This window comes from Alligator sinensis, unplaced genomic scaffold (assembly GCF_000455745.1).
Source record: "Alligator sinensis unplaced genomic scaffold, ASM45574v1 scaffold692_1, whole genome shotgun sequence".
Lineage (NCBI taxonomy): Eukaryota > Metazoa > Chordata > Crocodylia > Alligatoridae > Alligator > Alligator sinensis.
The window spans coordinates 963,983-972,929 of NW_005842238.1; positions in this window are offsets into that span (position 1 = coordinate 963,983).

Below are 8,947 nucleotides of genomic sequence, written 5' to 3' on the forward strand. Positions count from 1 at the left end.
TTCTGAGTAGGCTCAGGACGGCAAGTTTGGCAACCTCCAACAGTAGTGATTGCTGCTACACATGCACTTCGGTTGAATGCACAGCTGTTGTAACATTAGGCTATACTGAATCAGATATAAATGTCTCTCTCACCTGCAAAGGGTTAATGGAGCCAGCATTTCTGAAGAAAAGCTCACTTGCAGTGCTGTGAGAGCAAACAGCTGTTTTCCCCTCATTGCTGGAAATGGTGGTGCTGCTAAAATGGACTCATCAGAGCTAGGGAGACAAACTTTCAACAGTTCTCAGCCTGTGGTAGGGTTTTGAAGTACTATTCACTCTCCAGGCTCCTGTGGTTTCAGCCACATTAGCCTGTGTTTGTAGTGCTGTTTTGTCCATGAACAACCCAATCTCCTGAGATTTTATGCCAGCACAATTGATCTGAATCATGCGGCCAGTGTGACTGCTGAAAATGGCACCTCATTTGCTCAAATTATCTTTGCTTTACAGCACAATTGACAAAATCTCAGGACTGGGTGAAAGCTCAGAATCCAGCTGGACCGTTCAAACAGGGGGCTGCAGGGGAGACCAATCCTCTTAAGAAGGGAAAAACAGCAATTTCTATTCCTAATAACAGTGGTGTTAGAGATTAGAGTCTCAATCACCAGCAAACTCTGGCCTCCCACTCATGCTTTTCAGAGATGTGCCTAAGATCCTCCCTGGTATGGGGGTGTTATCAGATGTGCCCTGGCATCGTCTCAGCACATGCTGATGAGACTGCAAGATGGTGACAGCTGCTTGTGATGCTTAATGAGTGCTTGGGAAGAAGACTGAGAAGGCCCCAATCTTGTTGGTGGACACACAAACATTTGTTCTGAATCTTCTCAGGCATCTGGAAACATGCAGAGCTAGGTCCTGTTCAGCCTAGCATGTGCCTGAGTGGATTTAGGCATCTACGCATGATCCTATTCCACCCTATTCAAGTTCCTTGAAAAAGAATGATCATGCCTTCTTTTGTAACACCCCTCTATCTTAGCTTTGAGACTAAATCACAAAAATCAGAGAGGAGGATTTTTGCATTATCTGTTTTGTTGGGAGCGGCCAGAATCTGGGAGGTGAATGGCAGCGGGTGCACTCCAGGGAGGAAACAGAGAGAGTCTGTGAAGTACAAATCTGAATTGCTGAGGCTGGGATCTGGTTGGGAAATGGTCACAGATGCCATTTTCTCCATGAGGACAAGGAGGGGATTGGGTTTTTTCCTTGAGGGGGTTACCAGTGGGATTGACTACTGAGCAGGCATTTTCAGATGGCTCGGGGTGTTCTCTCAGCTTCAAAAGGAGAAGACAAATCTGAGTTTGAGAATAAATGGCCCTGACCAATCATGTCTCGCCTATCTCCCTCTCAATCTAAATGGTACTACTGAATGCATATTTTGTTTTAATTGGATACTGCTATTGTTGCTTGTCATACTGGGACACCCATGAAGAGACCTTGGGCTCCCTCGCTGACATTGTCCTGAATAAAATAGGAAGCATGGTGTTCCATGTCAAACTGATTTCTTGCCCTTGGTGCTCTGTTTATCCCCAGTATACAGTCGACTTAATCTGTCTGATTAATCTGAAGAAAAGAAATAGTTTCCAGGAAGCTTTGGTCACCATTGTGTTCTGTTTATTGATTAGAGCATCTTCAAAGACAGCGATGTTAGACATGGCGAGTTATTCCCAAGGCTAGCTGGAGGCTGCAAACACTATTTTCAATGAATGTCTCTTTTAGTAGGTCTAGCAATTTGCTTCCATTCTGTTCACCATCTCTTGGGTTGATTTTCATTAAATATTCTAGTGCATTAATTTGCTACCCAGAATCCTCACCAAAGTCACTCAATATTGAATTTGGGATCACAACCCTAGTAACCCAGTTCCAAGAGTTCTAGTCACCCAGATGTGAAGCACTAGCACAGGTCACATGGTACCCAGCCAATTAAGCCTGGTACTGAGAATTATTCAGCTATTCATTCCATAAAGACTTGATAAAAATGTGATGCCCAAACCGAGAAAAAAATTCATATAACGTTATTATAGGGAAAGGGACTTGTGCAGCTCAGGTTAATGCCTCCTGGCTTGGCAGAAGGGAGGTTCAATCTCAGTTAACTCACATATGAAATGAGTTGCCTGTCCCAGAGGATGATGAACTTTGGTATGGCAGTGGTTCTGCTTAGGGGAGAAATAAGGACTAGACTAGGAAAGGTAGCATCATGGGAGTCCAGGAGTATAAATCAGTCTTGAGGTGCCTGGTAGAGTTCCACAGGTGATGTAAGACTGCTCTACGCGGGTCCATAGATTAGACCTGAGGATCACTGGAAGGAAACTGTGGGAGCTCTACAATGGATTGAAGCAGCAGTATAACTTGTTGGGTGGGGAGATGAGTAGAGTACCAGCCCTGGTTGCCAATTTAGAGGGGGTCTATGTGCCTGCTACCTCTACCACTGAAGCATCCCACGTTCAGGGAGCTTGTGCTGAGGCAGCAGCAGCCCCTGTACAAGTAAGTGAGTAGTCACTTTCCCCTTCCCACTTTGGTTGTCCCTGTGCTGCCCAGGACACTAGAATTTTGAGTTGTGCCTCTGGATTGAAGCATCCAGGTGAGAAAACTGATGAGACATCCCTGCCAGGCTTAACAAGGCTCATCTGCACCCAGATGTGCAGAGTAGCATCTGGAATAGCTCACAGTGTGGGACAAGGAACCTCTCTGCAGAAAACAAAGGAGAGATGAGGCAGGATTCGTTGATTTTTCTGCTATTTTTCAAATAACAACCCTGTAGAGGAAATCAATATGGAATCATGCCCCATTTTGTCCTCTCCGCCTCTGCTTTTCTTGAAAGTAAAACCAGATTCCTCTGTGTAACCTCCCATGCTGCTCGCTAGTGTGTTTTACTCTTGCTGGTTTTTTGGGTGCCATCGTCTCCTTTAGGGTTGACAGCTCGTCATCCAGTCAGATGTCTTGGATGGTCCCTAGGGGTTCTCTCCTGCCATGTCTTGTTTGAATAAATTTACTATCAGGAGGATGGTTTTAAGTCCTGCCACCCCTGGTTCCCTCCTTCAATCTTCCTGACTGGCTTCCAGTTTTGGGGCTCTACCTCCCCTATATCCTGCCTTATGCCAACCATAGATGTTAGTTTCAGACCACAACTAAGACTGAGTTCACTCATCACAGTAAAGGGGTTTTTTTCGTTTTGCCTTCTTAGGTTAGAAAAGTACATTTTGGATGGTGTACCATCCGGTTTTGGGCCATATGTTAACTGGCCTGTAATTTTACCCATCCTAGATTACCTTGCTGCCAGATACGCTCCTGTCTCTCTCTGGTTCTGGTCCACAGCAGCCCAAGGATCCTTCTCTCTCTTTCAAGTTCGTCGCTGTCCCATTCCCAGCTGGCTGTATCTGGGATCCAGTGCTTCATCCCAGGTAAGTACCTAGGCCCTGTTGGGCTTATATTATTCCTGCATGCCCCTTCTTGGGGCTACCACCACATGCCCTTGGTGGGGCTACAAACAGCTCCAGGCTGCTCTGGGCCCTCCGGAGGACTTACTTCTGGTCCTCCCTGATCCTTGTCCAAGGGGGATTTTACGCCCCCTCCAGGGGGCTGGCTGGTGAGTCGGTGTTGGCACGCTACCATAAAGCTGGAGCTTTCCCCCAGCCCGTTGCGGTTTCCCCTCTTCTGTCTTTGGTGCAACGTTTTTTTTTGCTGCAGCCCTGTTCTGGCCACACTTCCAGTTGCAGGCAGGACTCTGCACCTCTCCTGGCTCTCCTTCCTCTGGTAAGTTTCTCTTTGTGCTGGTGTCTGCACCACACTCTGGCTTTGTCCCCACCATCCATAACCTCTGGATGGCGTTGAATAACTTCTCAACCAGAGGGTGTTGAATAACTTCTGAGTTTAACAGTAGGCTGAGATTCCTTGTCCTGGATGGATTTATATTTTAAGAGCCTTGTCCTTCTCTGTTACCCTGATACAAACCTAGAATTGCTGGAGTCAGTGGAGCCAATGGGAGATAATTTTGTGGCTCCTGCATAAATCTGGAATGGTCTTGCCTCTGTGGAGTTACTCCAGATTTCCAGGGATGTAGTTGAGGGAAGGTTTTGGCTACACTGTTAGATGCAGCCTCCTAACTAGTACCCACTGGCAGTTGCACACATCTGTGTAGAACACTATGCATACATGCATACAGCTACCTATCTGTGTTCAAGAGTATTTGGCTGGAGGGGGTTGTTTTAACTCTCTGGACTTTCAGTCAATAAAAGTGTGAGGGCTCACAATGCATCTGTACCGCATTTGCTGCAGTTTCTGTGCTGATCGTTCAGAATCACCTTTTACCCCAGGGCTCCCTGTTAGACTGTCCAGAGTGCACTGATTGCATCATTTGTGTGGCCAGCCCAACCATACAAACTGCCCAGGCTGTGGGTCAGACTCAGTGCCGCTGCTTCTGTACTATGGCTCTCAGCTGCTGTTGGGACCTTAGGTGCAAACTAGTCCCCAAAACTATTAACTTACAACACTCTCATCACAGCTGCCCAGGGCAGCACTGCAGCTCAGGATCGCCACAACACCAAACCTTACAGCTGCCCTTTTGTCCCAGTAGACATGCTTCACCAGAGCTAGTAAGGGGAATAGTATTATGTCAGTCACTTGCTGCTACTGCTCTGGGACAGTCCTCCCCCTAGCCCCTTGCTCTGTGTGGCATTTCAGGGCTGGAGCAAAGTCCTTCTTATGATTTGTATAGTCATCCAAACACCTCCACACCCTGCCCAGGGGAGTTTATTGCCACATATTTCATAGCTACCTCAACATCTCCTCTCAGTATTTCAATCTGCACTTCTACAGTTGCATGCTGTAAATTCTTTATTGTAACTATAATTGCATGCACATTTCTGGCCAAATTATACCAAGGGACTGGGAAGCAGTGGATACAGAATGAATCCTCCAATTGTGCTGACTGCAGAAAGATTATGAATAACAAATCCCCCCCTCCAGCTCATATGCCTACCATCTCCTCCCCCATGACATCATGAATATGAAAAACCCTCACCCACTTCCCTCTATCCAGAGAGAGTGGTGGAAGAACGAACGTGTCCAGAATCTATTGCACGGGTTTTATTTGCTTTTAATCTGATAGCTAAATTCTATTCTTCCCAAATTTAATAAATGAGAAGTTCCATCGAAGCCAGCCAGCCGGCACTGATGAAATCTTGATGGCCTCAGAAAATATTGCACTTTCATTTCCCCCCCCCGATTTCCCTGATGCTTATTCATTCTCATTGTTCTTCCCCCCTCCCCTGCCCCCGGCCTCTTATTGGGCTGCTATTTTTTCCTTTTTTAACTTTTAAACTTGTATTTGGGTCTGATTCAGATGAAATGCATATACATGTTGCTCAGTCCTTCAGTGGGCAACACTGGGCTTCTTTCCACATGGACCTTGACTTGATGTGTGCAAGGGTTATTAACAAGCACTAGAGCACAGGTTCCAATTCTACCTGGACAGACCCCATTACCCACACACTGACTTTGACAAAGTAGTGAAATGGTCATGTGCCGGACTCCTTACAGTCCAGTTTTTAGCTGCAAACAATCACCCCCAACCCCTGCCCCATTCAGACTTGATGGAGCTGACAACAACCTTAATCCTGATCTGAAAGTTGCAGCCAACCCTCCTCTCTGTAACAGCAGAACCAAGACTTGTTGCCCTGTGGGGTCAGGCCAACTCTCAGGATCTCAATATTGCGCTGTTAGACAGGAGGATGTGACACAATTGCACATATACAAACACACAAACCAATTCGGTGCATACACACACACACACACACACACCCACCAGCAGGCACATATACATCCAAACCAGCCTAGGCACATGCATACCTATCACCAATTCAAGCACATACACTATACACCCCAAAAGTTAGACAAAAATCAATTGTCCATACCTGCAGACTCAGTACACATATACAGATCACTAACTCGTAGATCATGCACACAATGACATATACACACACACACACACAAACTCACCAGTTCACACACACATACAACCCACCGACACATACACACAGGTAAGTTCCTAACTTGGATAGTACCATTTGTATGTGAGTGCTTGGGGTACCTGGGATACTTGGGGGAACCATACCTGCAGACTCAGTACACATATACAGATCACTAACTCGTAGATCATGCACACAATGACATATACACACACACACACACAAACTCACCAGTTCACACACACATACAACCCACCGACACATACACACAGGTAAGTTCCTAACTTGGATAGTACCATTTGTATGTGAGTGCTTGGGGTACCTGGGATACTTGGGGGAAGGTTAAGGAGAGAGAGAGAGAGAGAGAGAAAGCATAGGGATTGAAAATTGCCAGAACTGGGATTAGAACTGGTAGACTAGAGAGAAGCTGACTGAGGCACATGCACGCACAATGGCAGCAGGAGAAAGAGACTCAGTGGATGGGTTGGAGTCCAGGTAGGGAAGAGAAACAGAGTTCAAGTCCTTGGTTGAAGAGAGGGTGGGGGGTGATAGCTACCTATCCAGGCTGGAAAGGGGTCCTTGTCCAGTAGGTGTTGTCCAGAGGGGGGTCGCCAGCAGGGTCTCTGGGTGGATAGGTGGTGTGGCATGGTGCTGGTCCAGATGGAGGGGGCATCTCAAGGAGTCTGTTTTCACTACCCCTTTTTATGGGGCATACTACCTCTGATCTCCTATGGGGAGGGCCTGTCCAGGCAATGTCAGTCTTGTTCCAGAGGGTTTCAGGTGTTCATAATGAGCATGTGCAGCCTTGGCACAATGGTGGGTTGCCTTATCTTTTGTTTCTTGAATGCTGAGTGTGGTTGCAAGGGCTGGGTCATTGGTCTAGGTATTGGTGTTGATGGTTCGGTTATTCCAAGGGAGCTATTTTTAGACCTACTACCATTGTCTCTCAAGCACCCTCATTCATCCCCATTCATTCAGGAACCAAGTTAACATAGGAGAGGTAGTATGAGTCATCGGTTACACAACCAGGCATGGGGATAAGGTGGAGGCATGACATTAAAAGATGAAAACTTGACATGACTTATGCTAACTTACATATATAGGCCTAAAACAGTAATCACACAATGTAAAAGCAGTAAAAAAAAATCAATACAAACATAATAATTATCACATAGAAAACAGTGGATATCTATATCAAAATAGCAGGGCACTTATTTGCAAAGAGGGGAGAGAAAAATAAAACTTACTACCTAAAATAAAATTTGAAAGCTATCCTACATCTTAGCTTACTTATACTTATCTATAGGGAATAGAGAGGGAGAGAAAAAGTCAGAAATGGTTGGGGAAAGAGAGGGAATGCATTTAAAAATAAATAAATAAATAAATAAATAAAACCTGGGGGTTTTGCTACAACTTCATTAGGGCCTGAACTGGACAGCCCCCATTACAGGGTCAGATGGTGGTGCAGATCAAGTCATTGTACATATTTATGGCAGTCTTGATTTTTCTTGTTGGACGGGTCAGATTGTCACCCACAGATACATGACCAGATGATTTTAGCCTTTCTATTGTTTTTGAATTATCCTCAATCAAGTACTGATTCTGATTTTGTTATTTTTACTTCCATGAGAAGAGCACAACACCTTGGCAGAAGCTTCTCTCTCTGCATCATGCTGTCTTCCTTTCATTCCTAATGCACATGCTTAAATACAAGGATCTGGTGGAGGACAGAGTCCAGTTCAGATTTATTCACCAGTCCAGATTTTTTCACCTGGACTGGTGAATTTTTCCTTCTACTTAGCCAATGCCTTGTTTATACATCCTCCCTGCGCAGGAGAAATTTAGTCAAACTGCAGAAGACAGTCCACTTTCTGGGGCGTTTAGAGAAAGCTAGCTTTTTAGAACTTGTTTTTTAATTAACAATGAAGTCAAGGTTGTAACCGTTCTCCAAAGAACCCAATGTAGAAAGTGTATACTATTAAATAAATATTACTTGATAATATGACCAAGGTTCTGGCTATGGCCAGTGAAATGAAAATTTCTTCTGTACCAGTATAAATCCAGAGTAACTCCATTGACTTCATTAAGGTTACTCTGGGTTGACAGCAGTGTATATAAAAGAAGACTTTAGTCCAGTTTCTGAAGTCCTTTGTTCTCATGGGTATAAGCCCAATTCAGCAAAAAAAACTTAAGCATGTGCTTTAAATTAAGCATTTTAAGTTCAAAGTTTTAAGGTGTACTTAAATGCTTGGCTGGACTTCTCAGGCCTTGGTGAAGATTGCTTACATAGAACCCACAGCTTCTACTGAATGGAGCTGAGACTGGGATCACTCAATGCTTCTGAGAGTCAGTCATTTCTGTATGACTGACTTAGCAGGGTCCTCTGTGGGGAGCACCTGAGCTACCATAGTGCTGGACGGCTTCATCATTCTGTTTGAGATTCTTGATGATTGCCTTCTACCTACCCCATCTCTGCTGCCACTGTGGGAGTTCAAGGCCTCTAAGGCCTGGGGAAAGTCCTGTCATTTTCACTGAACTACAGAGAATGCAAATTCCATCTGACATCAGCAATGCTGCCATCTGGTTTGGAGTTGTTATTCCATGGTTTTCTCTCTCCATATGGCCTTTTTATTCCAAGGCTATTCCAAAAATAGACTCTATAAACAGAGGAGCCAGTTCACAAGGCTCTGAAAATAAATTGCTTCCAAAAAAGAGGATGAAGTACACGGAATTGTTTAGCCATCCCACTGTTTCTTAGATTCCCTCTGCCAGCCTAAAAATTACTTTGCTAATGCCCAAGGAGCTACAGGTTTAGACAACCTCTGGGTTTCTCCCTGAAATTGGATTTTGAATGGACTTTTCCCTTCCCTTCTAATCTACTCTCTGCTCTATTATATCTAAGCAGGTATCCAGGCTTGTCTCGTTGTTTGGAAGATAAGATCATACAGTA